This window comes from Tympanuchus pallidicinctus, unplaced genomic scaffold (genome assembly GCF_026119805.1).
Source record: "Tympanuchus pallidicinctus isolate F22 unplaced genomic scaffold, pur_lepc_1.0 scaffold5, whole genome shotgun sequence".
In the NCBI taxonomy this organism is placed as follows: Eukaryota; Metazoa; Chordata; class Aves; order Galliformes; family Phasianidae; genus Tympanuchus; species Tympanuchus pallidicinctus.
In genome coordinates, this window is record NW_026294769.1 from 18,212,367 (window position 1) to 18,232,502 (window position 20,136).

Sequence of the window (20,136 nt, forward strand, 5' to 3'; positions counted from 1 at the left end):
AAATGATAAAAGTTGTAATGACTTCACTAGGTCCAGGATTTTACCATAGAATAATGAAAAACAAAAATGAACAGAAATGAGCAATGCAATGCACTATCACTCTTGAGATCTGAAAGGTCACTTTTGATATGAATGTTGGACATCAACAGAACACTACTTTAGAAGTGAAGGATGTGCTATACATGATTTTGAATCCACATGATGCTACTTATTGGATTTTTTTTGTAGTTGATTTGCATTTTGTTTGCAATAATGTGAGAAATGGAGAAGTGAATTTGTAAACATTTCTTCCTTATCATTAGTCTATATTGCTAAGATGTATTTAAAAATTGGGCTGTCTGGTCTCAATTTCTCTACTGTGACAGTCCAATCCATGTTTATTCAAGGTTACTGAACACTGAACCAAGTAATTTCTAAAGGAACATTTCAGCCACCTTTTGATGGTAACCATTTCTTTCAAGCAGCTTCTGCTGGATATTAATCTACTGAAACTCCATCTTGGATCAGCCATGTCCGAAGTTTACTGATTTTTCTCTGGTAGATGTATGGATATTGATCAGGTTTGCACAAATTTATTTTTTCTCTACCTTTTTCTCCACCTTTTTCTATGGTTTCTGCCACAAAAAGGGAAAGAATTAGCACTGTTTTCACTGGATAAAATCTGATTGTTAGTTTACTGAGACCTACCATGCAAAGCTAGCAATTGTATCTTTTACCCAAACTCCTGATAGTTTCAACAGGCTTCTAATTGAAGGGTCTAATTCAAAGCATTCTGCCCACTAAATTGACAACACTGCCTCTCTGTGCATTAACTATTAGCCCAGCTTTCCTTCCTTCTACTGCTCTATGCAATTTCTTCTATCCCATCTGTTGCTTTAAGAGGTACACATATAACTGTGAAGGTTCAGATGATGTATCTTCAATTTGCATAACTTAACAGTTAAGATGTGATGACCTTTGTAGTTGCCATCATGCTAGTTTGATTGTCTGACAGGACTCATGATTAGAAGATCATGTATAGATGGAGATATTATTTTGTAGTACTAGAGCAGTCAGAACTGGAAGCTGTTCTGAATAGGTATTTTGAGGAGTACATGTGAAATGTCAAGTTGGAGGAACTTGACAAGAGGGCAATAATCTAAAAGGATTTTATTAGACTCTTGATGTGTGATAGCACTACATGAACAGAGCAGTGGGGATATGTATGTGGAAGAGCAAGTAGTTGGTAGAGAACTCCCCCTCCTCCCTTTGTCATCCAAGATGATTAATGAACCTCTCTGTGGCTCTGTCCTGGTCCCATCAGAGAAAGAATCCAGTTAGCTTTCTCATAATGGCAGAGGTAATTAAAAACGGGATCAACTTCAGAGGAACATAAAACACACACAAAAATCCGTCTCTTTAATGATATCCCCTACATCCTTTACTGGCAGGGTTTCTGCTAATCTAATACCTGTTAATTTTCTCTCTAATTAGGGCTACAGCTTACAAGACGCTATTTTATATTTAATGTAGATATGGTTTTGGGGGTTGATCCTCTATTTTAGAAGAAGCAAGTAAAAGACTAGAAGACAGGATACACAAGACAATGGAAGATCAATAGCTCTTTTCATCTTGGTTCAAAAACAGTATGAAAGATGCATGGAGTTTACAGTATGAACAGAAGGAAATTTTGTAGGAAAAAAGCTCAGTGTAGCCATGTATGTTTAGAATTTCAGTGAAACCATGTTTTAGACAATGTAATATAAAAAATTGCATGTCTTTTGTAAAATCAGAAAGTAAGTGCCACTGTGCTGTTAGCAAATGGAACTGTGAATATCTAGTGTCCTCTTCTCCTCTCTCTTTCGTCTTTCCAACTCTGAAGTGAGGCAAGGAAAACACCAGGCTGCTGGACGAAGACCAGCTCTGAAAACTATATGTACACATATTTTCTCTTTTGAGGTCAAATGTTCTGCTTGAACAGTAATCGGAAATTTCTCAGTTTCTTAGGTTTTGATCAGTTAAATATTTGTTGAGCCTGAGTATTTTCCAAGTATTTTTAATTGATTTTAAACAGTGTTTAAAGATGTTTTGTAGAAATTTTTTTGTAGAATTCCTGTTGGACTTGCTGGATTCCTGGCAAAGCAGGTATTTCAGAGTGTTTCAGAGGAAATCCAAAGGGGAATCATGGAATCTCAGAATGGTTTGGGCTGGAAGGAACCTTAAAGCTCACTCAGCCCATTCCCTGCTGTAGGCATGGCTGCCACCAGTTCAGCTGCCCATGGCTCCATCCAACCTGGCCTTGAGCACCTCCATGGATGGGGCACAGCTTCTCTGGACCTGTTCAGTATTTCCTAACTATGGATTGCCAAATATGACCAGAGTGTGAAGCTTCCTAAAGCTGTAAGTCTGAAAGCCCCAGGAGGCTCTGAAAACTCTGCATGTTCCTATCACAGAACTGAGATTAAGATTTTAAAAGTCTTGGAACATACTTCCAAGGTCTGTGGCTGGAATACTTTCTTTGTGATGAATTTGTCACAGAACCATGAATCACTGAAGCTGCCCAGAGCCTATAGAAAGCATCCTGCAAACACAGATTTTGTGTTGGAACAAGATTAGAAAGTGTTCAGTGGTGGCTGTACTAAGATTATTTTGAAAACCAGGTCATTCTAGGATATCAGCCCACTAATATAGCTTAATGTGTCTCACAAAAATTTCTTGCTAACAGAAAATTCTCTATTTTTAGCTCTACTTAGTGCAGTCAGTCAGAATTTTTGTCTGCGGTTCATTATGAGAAGTAACTTCCAGTTAGGTTGAAGAGCAGTGTGACCAGCAGGAGCTTCAGCCTCATGGCTGCACTGTGAAATCACATTCCATCTGGAACATCCTCAGCTTTTGTTGAAGGAGAGTAGACTAAAAGAAAAGACTATTTTCTACAGTTTTTTTTTTTCAGATACTTGCTGAAATTACATTTAAAAAAAAAAAAAAAAGTATTAGGGCATTCGGTGTTTATCGTGCTATTTACAGAAGTAATTTCTACTATACAATATCAATAGCTTGATCCAGCTGAAATGAGTATATGGAGCTTTATTAATTGCTTTGTTCCTTAAAGGTCACACTGGACTCACTTGCAAATATGGAGGAATAAACTTCAGGAATTCACTTGAAGAACTAGAACTTGAAGAAAATTTGCAAGTATTATCATGCTGAAATGGAGAATTGGTTTTTGCCAGGAGATGAGTAGGATGTTATAACAAGAGGATGCCTGAAAAGTCTTTGAATTCTAAAGGACCTTATGAACATCTGTAGTGCTTGTAGTAATGCACCAATTAGGAGGAAATGAAGTTAAATTTTTGTTTTCTGAACTCTTCTGTATGTCTTTCTGTCTTTCTGTCTATCTTCTCTTCTATGCATAAAGATCTGCTGCCAGAGCTTGCACAAGAACAAATAAAACTAAAGGATCTGGAGGTAACAAACTGTGTGTGATGGAAAAAATTCAGCTGGAGTGTTCCATGGCATTTTGGGCATAATACTTCAGAGTTTATGTGGGCCAAATATAGAAGTGCTCTGCAGAGAAAAAAGAATAACTGGAGACTGTGACCAGCAAGAAATTAAAAAAAACCACAAAATCTCAGAAGAGAACTTCAAAGGAGGGTGGGGTCCTCAGGTATAAAATATTGCTCAGTTGTACCAATACAGGAAAGAATGGTCTGTTCTGGAAGCATTCAAAATAGATAGCACAATAGATCTAAATATGAACAAAATAAACTGTAGGTAAACTGCAGTAAAGGAGATTCAGACCAAATCAAAGGAAAAAAATATTAAAGGGCATTCTAGTACTTAATTATAGTTCCTAGGAAAGCTGTTACATTTCCATCATTAAAGTTGCTATTTGCCATTGCTTTAGGCAAGTATCTCTCAAGTATGGCTGGATGTGAGTTAAAAGAACTAGGTAGACTTTTGAGAACTTTTCTAACCACAACTTCTATGAGGGCTGCTCTGAAAATAATGCCTCCTATTTTATTATGTTGGCCCACACCCTCAGAGGTGAATCTTGGTGGTATGGCAGTAAAGGTTGAACCTTCCCAATATTTCGTTACATGTTGTTACTATGTGAAAGATGGCAGGAGGGGGGCAATCTGACAAAATGGTGTCTGACATGGAATTGCAGATGGAGCAAAGGTATGTGACTGAACTCCTCCATGCAGAAAAAGTGCACTCACTGACATTCATCGATGCTTACTGAATGTTTATGGAGACCAAACAGTGGATATGAGCATGTTGAGGTGGTGAGTGGTATGTTTTAGCAGTGGCAACAGTTGTGAAAGACAAGCCATGTTCTGGATGGCCATGTAGATTTTTACAGGCATGGCATGCTCTTGTTCATTGCTGGTGGAAATGTGACTATGCTGAAAAGCGGTGTTTTGTAGCTGAGAATTTGCTCTATTAAATAATGTTATTGTGCGCTCTGTATCTGTTCTAGTTTCCACAGAAATAAACAGAGAAAAAAAAGGAGGCATTACTTTCATAGTGACCTACATATACCATGATTCACAAGCAGGGAAGGAGAAGTTTATTACAGTTTGAAGCATAAAGGTATACCAAAAGATGATGGTCTTTTATATCATTCTTTTATTGCTAAATATTATGTTAAAAAAAAAAATCAAGGAATTATTCCTATCTTCCCTAACCTATGTGGATTACAAAAATATAGCTGGCCACTGTTCTACTTCATCAAATGCGATGAAGCCCCTATTATTATTCTCTCTATTCCTGCTCTATTATTAAAGGGCAAAGAATAAAGATATAATTTTCTCTCTCCAATAGTTTTAGGCATTATGGCTCAGGTATTTTTCTCAACTATTGCTCTCTGATCTTGAGCAAGACTCAAAACCTTTATAATACTCCCATTATACAAAAGTCATTATTCTCTTGCCTCAGAGACTAAGGCATAAGTTACTCAATTTCTGCAGACATTTGATCAACGTATTACAAGGAAATATAAGATATTAATATCTTATTTATTGTTCCATTCATGTATCCATTCAGAACCCCCACTTTTCTGATTTTGCAGAACGTTTCCAGCCTTGTTGTGAAAACAATTTCAAGGGTGCCCGTTTTGTGATTGACATTTTCCCTTTTTTTGCTTACTTTTGTAAGGAATGAGATTCATGCAATCCTGCTTTGTTTTTTCTTTTCTCTTTGCCTTTTTTAATGTGTGTATATACCTTTTGTGTGAGCTTGTCAGTTTTGGTTAAGTTCTGACAGAGGACCAGAGACAATGAACGTACTCTGTTCCTTGCTTCGTTCAGAGACAACGGCTGTTGGCTCCTCAGCAAAGTTTTAATTCCTGCATAGACACCCTTTCTAGTCATTAATAGTGGGGTTAAGAAGTTTATAAGTCAGTTATCACAAGAGCAAATGCTGTTCAAAATTAGGCTGCATCAGTTCCAGTGCTCACCCAACTACTTGTTTTCTTGTAGAGAAATTCAATTAAAAAAAGTCATGATCAGAATCCTAAGGATGAATTTGAAAACAACAAAAGGTGAGAAATACAAAAGTAATTCTGTGCTCTTGCGTAGAAACCAAGCATAATGAAAACACTCTATTAAGATGGTACTTTGTGCTAAATTTTAAAGTCTTTGCAGATTGTCTTTAAATCTAGTGTAATCTGAGGCCTTTAATATTCTCCTAGTCCCCCGTAAGAGTTAGTTCGCTCCTGGCTTTTCTTGGTGTGAGGAAAGCAAATGTCATGTTGGCTGACTGCCTCTTCTCTTGGGCATGGTCATTGCAGATTGGCCCTAACCATTGTTTGTTTGTTTTTCAGATGTTCTGGGGCAAAACTCCGGGACAGGAAATAGCTGAGCCTGTCTGACACCACTGCAGCGTTAGACTCACTGGAGCAGCTGGGGCTCATTACTTCATTGGGTATTCCTTGGCTCAGGCCAAACTCTCTTGGCTCTTTTTCACCTCTTCTGATGCACAGCTCCTAGAAAAACTGTGTCAAGAGCCTGTGTGCATGAATGCTCTTAATAGCACTGATAAGCATCACTGATAAGCACCCCCCTCTATTCCCTCCACTCAAGGACTGCGTTACGTCTCAGACCCTGCCCAAGTTATGCTATAAATATGCCTGCTTATAGCTCCAGCTGTGTTACAGCAATGCCTGGCAATGGGCCCTTTTCATCTTTTTTCATCTGGCTGGATCCTAATTTATGGACTGAGTTCCTAGCTTGGTGTTGGACCTGCCTTGATGTTGTGAACTTGCCTGGTGATTGTGTCTGACTCTGTCAGAGCTGACCCTCCCTTGCTTGCTTGTGTTTCTGGCTTCATATGGGAACCAATACTATTTGATAACTTGCATCTGTCCCCCACCGCTCCCTTGCAAAATGGAGGTTACATTGTAAGAGTAAAAACCAGGGACAGTTTGGGACTCCAGGAGATGAAAGGCTACAGTTTGTCTTAAAAGGGTAGAGGTGCTTCCACTTCCTGACCTTCCCTCTGTTGCTCTTGTGAGGAATTAAATTAACCCAGACAGAACCATGATGATTTTGACTGCCATGTGTACATGAAATGAAATTTGCCCTTTTCCTTATTCTTGCAGATCCAAGAAGTCCTGGCTAAAATCAGGCGTTTACATGCATATTAGTGTTTACATGTACAGTATGGGCAAGGAGTGCTACTGTGGCATGACTTGCCCTAGCCCTGCCCCAAAAAACGTAAATAGCCTTCTGGCAGGAGATACTGGGGTGCAGATTCTGTGACTTTGTATTATAGGTGGAGGAATGGAGAGGGAGGGAGAGCTGGATATTTTTCTATTCGCTTTCCTGTGCGTAACACACGTTTCTGCACGGATATTCAGCAACAGTCATTGATGATCGCATTAGCAGTAATGTCTCTTGATGTTTGCAGTCCCTCTTAAGGAGGACAGGAAGTGAAATACTGTGAGTAAAAAGAGCTGAAGGTGGGAGGCTGGTGGAAAGCGAGTAGGTAATTAAGAGATGCCTTCTGTGTGGAAAAGTTCCAGCCATTCTGGCATTTTCTGTCCAAGAGGAGCCAATAAGCAGGTGCCCGCAGAAGAACAGGAGAACAGACCAGTTCTGGAATAATTATTCCCTTGGTACATTCTTCCTCAACAGTTCTGCTGACCTCCAGGTTAGAGACTTCCTGGTCAGGAATAGGAACAGTTCTGTCTGAAGACTCCCAGCATATATTTGCTGTCTTTCTGAGAAGCATATGTACACTGGGCCTACCAAACGCGATGTGACATACATATTTTGAATGTGTATTGTGCAGGTGTGCCCTCTATTTTTTCCTGTTGTTCAAGGGCTTGTTCAGAAAAATATGGTTATGGTTATGGTTATGGTCCAGTACAACACCTCTCCCCATCTGTAGCTCCTTCATTTCCATGAGGTTTGCTGGTCAGGTTTGAATTGTCTGTTTTCCTGTGCTTTGTGCTCTTCAATGCAAAGGTGCTGCAGAACTTTTCCAGCTGATATGGGTTTTTTTTTAGTTGAGCATAATTTCTTTTGCTGGATAGAATTGAAACAATACGTTATCTTGTACCCTAACTTCTGTGTTCCTAGAAAAATTGGTCTTCCATGACTGATGGAAAAGTAACTCAATTGCTTTTCTGAATTGTCAGCTACATCTTGCGCATCTCTACACAGTAAGTAAAAGTCCAGCTTCCTTTCTGATATTTCACTAAACTTCTCTATCTAGGAATTCTAATTCCTGTGTTTTTCCCATCCAAATTGAAGATTGTCTTTAACTAGCTTCTGTAGACAAAATCAGGTCTAAAACAGTTATTCTCTTGAGCTAGCTACAGTAAGCTCGTATATTGAAAACTACGAGGCATATGGCTAGATGGGCTGATTAGGTTATTTAGTGACATGAATGAATTTTTATTCATTATTTTAATTTTACTTTTTATTCATTGTTTGTGAAGATTTTCAACAATAACAAATATCTTTGGCTTTAGTGCTCTCCTTCTCTTTCAGTAAAACCCTACCAGACAACAGGAGGGAGAGCAGAACTTTACTAAAGTTGCACCAGGGGAAATTCAGGCTGGATGTTAGGAAATACTGCTTCTCTGAAAGAGTGGTCAGGCACTGGAGTGGGCTGCCCAGGGAGGTGGTGGAGTCACTGATCCTGGAGGAGTGCAAGGAACGTTTAGACGTTGTGTTGAGGGACTTTGGTTAGTGAGAACTATTGGTGAGAGGTGGACAGTTGGACTGGATGACCTTGTAGGTCTTTACCAAACTTGGAGATTCTATGATTCTATGATGGCTGTAGAGATAGGTTTTTTGCCTTTATACTGTTTTTGCAAGAGTGGTAGAGACAAAGTCATGGGAATTGCTTGCATTAAAGTTATGTTTTGTGGACTAACATAAGCAGGATGGTAGTTCTCTGGAATTCATGTGTTGTTTTGAGATTACATAACATGGATTCCATCCACAGAGATGGGGCCTGAGGTTTGCAATTTAACAGACATTGCTGACCTTCTTTAGTCACTAGTTTGGGGCTGGCCAATGCTATACTAATACCATTGGTTACCCAGAAACTGACATCCTAAAAACCAAAAATTAATGAGTTCCTTGGGCTGGCTTATGATCACTTAGTAATGTGCTATAGAGTTCTGCTTTCTAAAGCACCATGTACTTTGCTTATCTGTGATCTACTTTTATTTTTCTCCTGATTATTTCCCAGTTATAATTTTTTTTGCAAAGCTTTCTGGCAAAAACAGAGCTAGGAAAGATATCAGATGTGTTTCAGAAAAATAAAATCTGGCTCATCTTTATTGTAATGCCTTGCAAGTAAATATATAACAAAATGACAGATAAGGAAAAATGGCTACTTTCTTTTTGGGAACAGTAAAGAATACTTCTGAATTAATTATTTTCATTTGTATAGCAGTCTTCCTGTGCCTTAAAAAAATGTTTAAACTGGCAATACTTTATGTAAATTAAAAGATGTTTCTGAGTTGAATTTGATCAGTGCTTAGAATTCCACCTTAAATACTCCAAAGATGGCACTTGTTTAGGTTTCTGAAGATGGGAATATGATCTGCTAAAAATCAGACAAGTGAGCAGAAACAAACTATGACTTCTGCCCCAAGGGTAATGGAGATGGAGATGAATCCTGACAAGCACACACATGACAAGACCTAGGCAGAGCAAGAACGGGTGACTCACAAATTGTAGTGGCACGTTCTCTCCAAGGGCCTCAGTGTGCAGTAATGCCTAAAAGATCTCAACCAGGATCACATGATGCATGCAGTGGTTGGCTGACTGTTGAGCCATATAATAAAACCCCAACAAATTAAGTATAAAACAGCCTCTGGTGAGCTGTAGCCCTAATTAGAAAGAAAATTAACAGGTATTAGATTAGCAGAAACCCTGCCAGTAAAGGATGTAGGGGATATCATTAAAGAGACAGATTTTTGTGTCTTTTATGTTCCTCTGAAGTTGATCCCGTTTTTAATTAGTTCTGCCATTTTGAGAAAGCTAACTGGATTCTTTCTCTGATGGGACCAGGACAGAGCCACAGAGAAGTTCCTTAATCACCTTGATGACAAAGGGAGGAGGGGGAGTTCTCTACCAACTACCTGCTCTTGTCTTCCACGTATGCATCCCCCTACCTCCCCACTGCTCCATACACATCATGCCATCATTGGCAGAGTTGTTGCCAGTATTCTCTTTACACATCAGCACAAAGTGTTCCCTGATGTTAAAATTTTTCTGTGAAATGAACTCACACCCAGCCTCAGCCTCAATAGAACTGGATATTTCTTTCTTTTCCCACACTGTCCATTTCAGTTATCAAACTCATTCCAATCCTTTACATCTGTTTGGTGTGCAAATCTATAATATATAATGGTTTGCAGGCTCCCACGCTGCTTTTGTCAGCCTTCCCTTTTTAGCTACCCATTTGTCCATTCCACTTTTCTTTGCTTAGTCTCTTTCTTCCTTTTCTTTCTGCTCTCATTGTATCTTTTGCCTCAACTTCTCTTGCATCCTTTGTAGATTGTCTCATTCAAGTAATTCTGCCCAGTATGCAAGCTTTCATTGCTTCTTGCTCATTTTGCCAAAGCAGAGCACTGTCCCTGTAACCCCAGACACATAGATATTGAATGCAAATCTATGTACAAGTTCAGATTTGAAAAATCCTCAGGGCAGAGCAAATGACACTGATAATGGGGATTATCAGAGTTCTTTCTAAGTTTGTCAGTGATCTTTTGCTAGCCCATCCTGAGATTCTGAGTTCATGAAAGAGACACAAGAACTACATTCCCTAGAATGGATTCTGCATCTAACCATCACTCATACTGCCTTCTCAACCCATAAGCAGACCGATGGTCTATGTTCTTGTCTATTCTGCTAGGTGAAATAAAAGACATCAAATTTCATTTGCAAAAGTAGGAAGGTTCTCCCATATGCCTACTGGAACTGTACGGTACTAAACGCTTGTCCTATATGCAGTGGTCTGACTTCAGTTATAGCATAGAACTCCTCGTTTCTCATGCAGTGGCCATCTGATTATGATTACAGTGAAATTACAATCACACTTCTGAATTTCAAATTCTGCACTTCTTGCCCATCTCCCAGTCCAAAACAGCACATTTTAGGTTAAAGATGGGCTGTATTTAAAATCTCTGAGGAGAGGCCTTCTCTAAGAGCAGTCCTGTTGGAGGAACAGGTTAGACAGGCTTGTTCAGAAAAGAGGCAGTTTTCACACTGTGTTTATAAACATCCTTTGAGAAAATCAATTATGGAATTCAGATAAATGTCTGAACTCCTAAAAGGAGTGGTTGGCTCCCAGGTTCTCTGGTAAGCACAGCTCGCAGGAAGTGTTTTTAAAAGTGTTATTTCAGGATGTAATGATACATCCTAGTCTGGATAATTATATTTTGACAACACAAAGTGCTCCTATTCAAGGTCTAAAACCATTCTTTGTTTTCTCTTAGGTGTGCCCTGTGCTGATGACCATCATGTATTTCCTTCCTGTTAGATGTCACTACATTTCATGAGTGATGGCAAAGATTACGTCTGAAAGATGGAGAGATTTTGGCAAATCTGATGTCCTTTTGAAGCCACTACCCTACAAGGCACACATGGTATGAGTTGGCTGACAATATTCTGGCAGACTCTGTAGACAGCTATTGAAGTCAACTTTTGGCAAGGATTTAGGGATTTGAGTTGCTACCACATGTTTTTTATAGGTACTGTGGTTTATTTTGACATGCAAGGGGTGACATAACACTGATTTTAAAAAAGCTTTGGTTGTTACCATTTTACTTTTAAGAGCATAGACTTCAAAGGGTGGCAAATATGTTATGTAGTTTAATGAGTTACCATTTGTCACTGCAAATCAGCTGAGGAGTGTTAGCTTGTTGAGCCTGGATAACTTGATTTCTTCTAATCTTTTGTGTGTGTGTGTGTTAAGCATTATTACATTTATTAAGCAAAATATTACAAGATTATCTTGTTATTGATAACTCTGAACACAGCTAGAGTGGGTCAGCCATCCTGTGATATTAAGTGCAAGTAGCATAGCTGTATTCTTCCCTAACCCAAGCTCATTTTCTTTTCCAAATTTGAGCAATGACGACTGTACTTATGTATTTGATTCCCTATTCGTTTACAGTATCTCAGCAAATAAATGAATTAGAGAATTCCTTGTTCAGCATACAGTCCATAATACGCCAATGTGAGGGCTCCAATAAATACTTTTTAACCATAAGCTGTTGCTTGCATTTGTATTTCGTGTAACTGGATCATAAACATGAATTTATTTTCATCACATATGATGATGTTAATCTCTTTGTTTCTTCTTCTCCAGACTGCACATACACACATGTACATACATGCGCATGTGTATGCATACACACACTGTTTGTCACAAATCAGTACAGCTGGTAATTTTCAGTTCACCAGAAGCTCAGAATAGCAGAGAAATCGTTCAGTCAGGCTTAATGTGGAGAACAAGTGTTTGCACACACTCCTCACGCTCTTTCTTGCTGGAAACTATCAAAAGAGGTTTGAAAAAGAAATGGCAAAGAGAAGGGAATCAGCACATTTGTCTGTACTTTTTTATAGACATATTTCTGATATACAGGTGCAAGTCTGCCAAGGTGTAGCTGAGATAAGAAGCAGGCGTTTAGATACTGTATTGCTTTACCTGGAAATGTGGGCAGAAGTAGAGCAGGTAACTTTCCCAAGCATGAGATGCTATGCTCAGTGGATCATGTCAACAGAAAAGGCTTGAGAGATCTTCCTTGAAAAATAACTCTCTTTCCTGCCATGAAAGGCTGGAAAACTCCACATCTCCACACTCCTCTGAAGAGGCAGGGAAACACATGATCAGAAAAGGGTTTGTTCACTCAGGAAATGCAGCAAAACACACTGGGAATAAAATGGCTGGCTCTCTTTCACTCTTCTATCCAAGTACCAGACAAAAAGTCTCTTAGGGGCTATATATTCAGGTCCAGAAAAGCTAACTTATTCCAAGAGTGACCAGTAGATTCATCTGTATAAGAAAATAAGTCAGAATTGCACAGACACTGAAAACAAAATGCTTCTATTTCTTTTTTCTTTGTCTCAGGACTAAAATATTTATTCAGATTTACACGTTCATCATCAGTGAAGACAGTAGGAACTAACGAGTCTGAAGGAAACTACACAGAAACCATCTCTTGTTTTCTGTAACAAAATAACATTCTTTTTAAAGATGTAAAATCCAGATATAAACTCCACTTGTCAATATACCAGTGTTTCAGGTATTTCCTCTCTCCTTTCTATATTAACTAAGCAAGGATACTGACTATCTTAATAACTGGACTTTTATGATACAGAAGGAAAAAAAAAATCATCCATTTTGGTTTTAACATTAAGATTTACAAGTTGAACATATTTGTCTACGTGAAACAAATCTGAAATTTCATGTTTAGTGACATCTATTATGTGTACATCTGGAAGCAGCAGACAGTGCACTGAAATCCATCTTTCTTAGTCATTGGCAATATCACAGGAAGAAGGCTTAAATGAAACATGAAATACAAAAGGATTTAGCACTTTACAAATACAGATAAGTATACTTTTAATTTAGATGTACTGAAGAAGCATGGGAACCAGTTCAGTTTCTTTGAAAATGCCAAACCAATTGTTTAGCTGCTACACAGAGCTGTAGGCAAGTATCCTAGTAAATTGCTCACAATATATGAGCTTTTGTTTGTGTTACACAGTGAAGACAGACTAAATCTGAAACTGTCTCAAATTTGTTTGCAATATCATCCAATTAATTCACATCTGATATTGAATAAGCAGCTGTACTGTATTCTATTGCTATTAACTTTTGTCACTGAGCCTTTTTTCTTGTGGTGTTAGCATTCATGGCCTGGGAAATGTTGATGGGATTAGAAAGAAGCAACAAGATGGGGGAGGTCCAGCCCCACCCATGTGACAGCCCCCCTGTTCACCTTATATGCTCTCTGGTGGTTTTGTCATGTTAAATCCTTCTGGTGCCTCCGGTTACCAGGATATACAATTTTATACTTCCTGATCTTGTATTTCACTATAACAGACAGTAGAAAATAAAAAAACCGATAGTACCATTCACACTCTGAAGGCAGAGGGACTGTCTACCCAAAATTCTAAGCTGGAAATTTGTTTTTACTTTGCACAATGCAAAAAATGTACCATACAAATGCCACAGTATTGTATCTGCAGGAACGGCTTCACAGCTTGTTTGCTTTTACTGTGACTTGGGGGTGTTCTTAGATCTTCTAAAATCTGCCTAGAGTTTGGTGCTGGCATTACTTCTCTGCAGTACACACAGAGGCTAATTCAAGCTAAAGGCAATTTTAGAATCACAGAATTGCTCAGGTTTGAAAAGACCTTAATGATCATTGAGTCCAACCATGACCTAACCATATTACCCTAACTCTAGCAACCCTCTCCTAAATCATGTCCCTGAGCACCACATCCAAATGGTTTTTAAACATATCCAGGGAAAGTGACTCAACCACCTCTCTGGGGAGCCTATTCCAGTGCGTAACCACCCTTTCTGTACAGAAGTTTTTCCTGATATCCAACCCAAACCTCCCCTGCTGCAACTTGAGGCCATTTCCCCTCACCCTGTCACCTGAGAGCAGTGAGAAGAGACCAACCCTGCTCTCATTGCAATCACCTTCCAGGTATTTGATGAGAGTGATGAGGTCTCTCCTCAGCCTCTTTTTCCTCAGACTGAACAGCCCCAGTTCCTTCAGTCTCTCCTCATAGGGCACATTCTCCAAGCCTTTCACCAGCCTTGTTGACTTTCTATGGACGTGCTCCAGCACCTCAATGTCCTTTCTGTACTGAGGTGCCCAAAACTGAACACAGTACTTGAGGTGAGGCCTCACTAGTGCTGAGTGCAGGGGCAGGATGACTTCCCTAGTCCTGCTCACCACACCATTCCTGATACAAGCCAGGATGCCATTGGCCTTCTTGGCCATCTGGGCACACTGCTGGCTCATATTCAGCCGACTGTCCATCAGTACACAAAGGTCCCTTTCTGTCAGGCAGCTTTCCGTCTACTCCTCCCCAAGCCTATAGGGTTTCCCGAGGTTGTTGCGAACAAAATGCAGGACCTGACATTTGGCCCTATTGAAACTCTCATGGTTTGCCTTGATCCATCGATCCAGTCTATCTAGATCCCTCTGTAGTGCCTTTCTACCCTCCAGCAAATCAACACTCCCTCCCAGCTTGGTGTCATCTGCAAACTTACTGAGAATGCACTCAATCCCCTCATCAGGATCACTGATAAAGATGTTATATCTCAATACCGAGCCCTGGGGGACACTGCTCATGACTGGCTTCCAACTGGATTTAACTCCATTGACTGCAACTCTTTGGGCCAGGCTATCCAGCCAGTGTTTCACCCAGCAGAACATATGCCCATCCAAACCATGGGCAGCCAGCTTCTCCATGAAGATGTTGTGAGGGACAGTGTCAAAGTATTTACTAAAGTCCAGATAGACCACATCGATACCTTCATCCTTACCTTCATCCACTAAGCAGTTACCTTGTCATAGCATGAAGTCAGGTTCAGGTCAAACAGGATCTACCATTCATAAATACCATACCATGCTGGGTTTATGAATGCAGGGCCCAGCCACCTGGTTGACCTTTAATTGATCAATGATGGCTTCTGATATTACCCATTCCATAACCTTTCCTGGAACCAAGGTGAGACTGATAGGTCTGTATCTACCAGGATCATCTTTTCGGCCCTTTTTGAAGACAAGCATGAACAAATTTTGTCTGAGCAAATTTCACTGTGAAGTTTAGTCTTTTAAGTACTGTGATTACAGTGAAATGTGGTTAGTCTAAACTAATTAATCTATACTGAGGATAGCAAGGCTGGTTCGATTATTCATTGGCACAAAATTAACTCCTGTTCTTTGGTAATCAGCAGCAACACAAATAAATACTGTTCATAATATATTGAACTGTTCATTTATTATACAGGCTGCTGCCTGATGCATAGATGGTGTGAAGATGTGGAAACTGCCCCCAGAAACATTTTGCTTTGACTGTTGGAGTGTTGCTCATGGCATGGTATTTATGTGACTACTGTAAAAATAACTTAAACAAGGACAAGGATTTTAATGGATGAAAATATTAAATAATGAATAGGAAAGATTCAGGAGAACAGGAGATCCTGTTTTTGAACAAATAAATATGTCCACACAAGAAATGAAATGTGAATGGTGTGAATGCCACTTAACATCCATCAGAAGAAGAGTACATGGGCACAAGTGGTCCTGTAAAGGACCCTGTGGACTACAGTAAATTTAGTTTGTTTGAGTGGAGTAACAGCTTCCCAACACCTGCACAGACATGCACCACTGCTGTTCTGTTCTCATTCTAATACAGTCAGTGGGTAATCAACATCATCAAGGGACGCTCATAGCAGTGAACCATTGGGAACTGTCTTGAGTAGCTCCAGTGCATTCATCCAGGCAAAAATGTAAGCATGGTGTTGGAAAATAATAGTGGGAGCAAGGATTAATCAGTTATGAGAACAATATGTCTGGACTTAGTCTGTACAAAAAATACCTGATAAAATGCAATAACCTGTTATTTGCAAAGAATGATCTGGAAAGTGGTGACTGAATTAGAGTCAAATGTGACTAAACAGCAGAACGTGAATCTCTGTTGTCTCAGGATAAGTGTGCTTGAGCATTCTCTGTGAAAAGTGCAGTTGTAAAGTAGCAATAGGAGGTGGTACTGTCTTAAGGAAGCTGCCACTCACATCCTTCCTAGTCTCTGTGTACCAAACAGTTTTGTGTAGGAGAGGAGTTCAGAAAAGAAGTGCAAGTCTGTAAAACCTATGTAAGTGTGAGTGATTAAATAAGCTATTTAGTTTCTGTATAAAAGGAGCTTAAAGGACAACTCATTTATTGCACACAAGACAGCTCTTGAACACTGAAGAAAATATTGTCATGGACCAGAACAAATTGATTTTTAAAATGTCCCATGATTATTGGATGAAAGAAATATTGCAGTTGAGTTGCAATGTAACTCCAGTGTGAGCATGGTTTGATATCAAAATGCATTATTACAAGTCTTACACATAGCTGTGTACTTTGTCATATTCTTCATTAGACACACTGGCTTCAACCTGCAGACTAATTTTTAAAATACGAGGCTGCCTGATAAAGCTTGTTTTGTCATTTCTGGTTGCTGACATGAAAGTTTCATTGCTTCTAGAGTCTGTTACATCTGCCCATATCTTTTGGTATTTTCCTTCCTTTGCTTCCGTGACTCCCTTTTACCCTACTTCCCCACATCTTCCCCTCCTTCATCTCTTCTCTGCTGTCCTCCCTCCTTGTACTATCACAGAATATCCCAACTTGAAAGGAACTCATTGTAACCTTTGTAAGGAACGTCCTTTCACAGGGAGTTGGACTAGATGATCTCCAGAGGTCTCTTCTCACCCCCTTCCATAATTCTGTGATCACTGAGTGTAACTCAGCCGATTTTGATTACCCTGGGATAAATCTTATTGGGCTCTGCACATTATATGCATCTCCACTTTCAGATGGAGAAAAAGAGGGATAGTGATCCATGGAGCTCAGACAGTCTAGTACATGAGGAAAAGTGTGTACTTCCCCAGGCACTGTTATACAAATATTTTTTCATGGCATATAAGCTATAAATACAGTGAACAAACTTTTAGCAAAAGGCTCTGGACTCCCATTACTGCTGAAATAAAGTAATGTATGAGCCAGTTTATAGATGACTTATCTGCCATTACACATGTCTCATAACTAGGGAATAGAAGAGGAAAGGGGCTTTAAACAGTTTCTGCATGGAATAGTGTATTTGACTGTTTTGCATCTGTTTGAATGACAACCATATTTGATGCTTCTCACCTAAAAATACAGTTCATTCACATCTTCGCTTCTGATTTCATTGGTAGAACTAATTTATGCCATTCATGTTTTACACTTTTTTTTTCTTTAGTGCAATAAGAATTGCCCTAAAATAGACTTCAGCATTGTTAAAGATAAATATTTAAGAAGAACAGGGTTGGATATTATAAGAAACTCCAAAAGTCCAAATGGGTATTATTTAGCGAAACAGTGGAAGCACCACTCTGTTGTCACTAAAATTAATAAAATTCTAATGACTTCACTATTCATATCACAAGCCTTTTCAGGACAAAATCTCCTCTTAAGACTTTGGGGATTTACTAAAATTATCCATGTTCAGATTTCTAAAGAATAATAGCAAGTATGATCTGTTTCTATCCATTACAAAAAAGGAAAAAAGAAAAAATAACTGGTTTTATTCACGACTCTCAGACTGCAATATTCCTGTTTTAACTAATGATTTATGATTTAGAAGTGTATCTCTAAAATTTATGTTGTATGTTTCTAAAGAAATGAAAGCATTTAAAGTGCCTGTTGTCCACCTATTTAATGCTTTATCATCCTCTTATTTAGTTATAAAACAAATACAGAAATGAAAAGATAAATCTCCATATTCTCACGCTGTACACGCAACATTAATTAATTGAACATGACAAGCTATGTGAAGTATCTGAGTAAGTCAATCTAGTGTCATTTTATTCATGAAGCCCAAAATATAGACTGACAAAGCGCAAGTATGAAATGCATTTCAATCAGTTTAATCAAACAGAGTCAATGTAAAGAACAGGGGCATTGTCAAGATGTGTCAGTGAACATTTGACCTGCCTCGCAGTTAATATTGTTTTGTGCAGTTATCTCTTGAGGGGACACCCTCTCTGTTCTGTATTTCAGTTTTAAATATAATGTATTTTTGATCTTGTGAGTGGCAATCTACAGTAGTAATGGATATAGGAAAGGCATCCCTTGAAAATCACTGTCCACCTAGAAATTGGACATAGACAATCAGAGCAGCCACAGACCTAGGCAATGTTTATGCCTTTCTAAGGGCACCAGACTGCTTCAATAAGACTTCAAGAGCAGTTCTCCGGTAAAATCACTCAGGATTGTTCCAAGGAGATCCCAAGGATGCATTCTCTGTATCCCAACTCTCCCCTGTCTCTTTCCACAATCCTCATGATAAGCAGAGCATCATTCAGGTCTGCGTTCACTTCTGAAAATCTCTCCCTAGGCTTCTTCCCAGTGCTTGATCTAATGCTGTGGTATTTGATCACTCAATATTGGGGACAACATTACTGGTCAAATCATAATGCTGAATAAGTTTGTTCTGCCTTTAAATCCACACTAGGAGATAATAGATAATAAGGCACTTACAATGGCTTTAAAAACTGTTGCTCTGTCTGAAAACTACAAATTGGCCAGGACTTAAATTCAGTGTGTCTGAATATGAATACACAAGCACACCAGAAATTAGAAAAATATCTTTTAACTTTTTGCTCCTAAGTGATGACAGGTGTATAATCAAAGAATTTTAGGATGTTATAATCACAAAATAAACAAGAGAGTTAGGCAAAGCAGACTATGATAACAAAGGAGAATAAATAGAAAGCTTACCCCTAGCCTGGGCACACTCACAAAACACCAGAAGAGGCAATCTCCAGAAGAGATCCTTCCCCCCTGGTAGCCAGCTCTTAAATAGGTCTAGGAGCCAGGCTCCACCCCTTCCGGCAGCATAGGTGAATTGCCTTCAGCTGTGCCCCTGTGGCTGACTCATGGCTCGCCTCAGGTGATCAATCAGAGGTTCAGGCTGTGAGTCAGCAGTTCCCATACAACAGGGCTGTGGGGGTGAGTGAGATATGCAGAACAGCTTTAAAAGCCCCTTGTCGCAGTAATGTTTATTTAAAGGTTTTGTTCCATTTCTTAGAATATTAGCTTTTACTATGTAAATCTGTCACTTTCTAGCTACTATGATCAAGTTCATGTTGAACATGTGGAGCAAGCTAGTTGAAATACAGAGATCTGTGAGAAGAATCCTTAATCAGGGACTGAGTTAGATGCTCAGTCCACCTCAGTGAAGTGATGAACGAAGTCAGGAATGAAGACTGAATTGGTAGTGTTTTGTGCACCTTCTGAGAAATGAAAGGAGAAGGAAATCCACAAATGTTCAAGATTCCAGCACTCTGATAGCTGGCACTTGCCCCCAGCCTGGTCCCTCCCCAAACACAGATGCATAACACCAAGAGCTCAGCAGAGCGCATGAACATGTTGAGAGCAAGCCCAGGGAGTACTCAGGTTTGGAAATCACATTGGACCAGGTTGTATTTTCAGTAGGTGCGCACACACACCCACTAAGTCCATTTTAATGCTCCAAAGACCACGGCTGCACATTTTTCCCAACTTGGGAAACCTGCTGCTGTACAAATCCAAGAAGTTCACAAATCTGGAGGGCTCTCCATCCAGTTCAGTGTTTTCCCCTGATCTCTTGGGACTGCACAACTATGTTCATAGAATTATAGAATGTCTTATGTTGGAAGGTAACTTAAAGATCATCTAGTTCCAACCTCCCAACTGTGGGCAGGGCTGCCCCCCACCAGCTCAGCTGCCCAGGTCCCCATCCAACCTGGCCTTGAGTGCCTTCAGGGATGGGGCACCACAGCTTCTCTGGACTGCTGTGCCAGTGCCTCACCACAATCTGAGTAAAGAATTTCTCCCTGTCATCTAACCTAAATCTCCCCTCTTTTAGT

The 20,136-nt window shown here is 39.5% G+C and overlaps 2 long non-coding RNA genes across 3 annotated transcripts in view; one reads left to right on the forward strand and one right to left on the reverse strand.

Moving 5' to 3' along the window:
- LOC128091173 (uncharacterized) overlaps positions 1-11,063 on the forward strand; it is a 28,936-nt gene extending 17,873 nt beyond the window's left edge. Inside the window, exons 2-6 of one of the 2 annotated variants that reach the window (XR_008211283.1) lie at positions 465-560; positions 4,460-4,572; positions 5,460-5,521; positions 5,804-6,920; positions 7,563-7,646. This is a non-coding gene — a long non-coding RNA (uncharacterized LOC128091173). Of the gene's footprint in view, positions 1-464; positions 561-4,459; positions 4,573-5,459; positions 5,522-5,803; positions 6,921-7,562; positions 7,647-9,512; positions 9,601-10,942 lie in introns of those variants that run through there. The other variant, XR_008211282.1, reaches the window with a different exon arrangement.
- LOC128091170 (uncharacterized) lies at positions 10,956-19,163 on the reverse strand. The gene is made up of 3 exons (XR_008211276.1): positions 19,007-19,163; positions 12,157-12,314; positions 10,956-12,002 (listed from the first exon to the last, which is right to left on the reverse strand). It is a non-coding gene; the product is annotated as an uncharacterized LOC128091170 (long non-coding RNA).
- Positions 19,164-20,136: the final 973 nt, after the last annotated feature.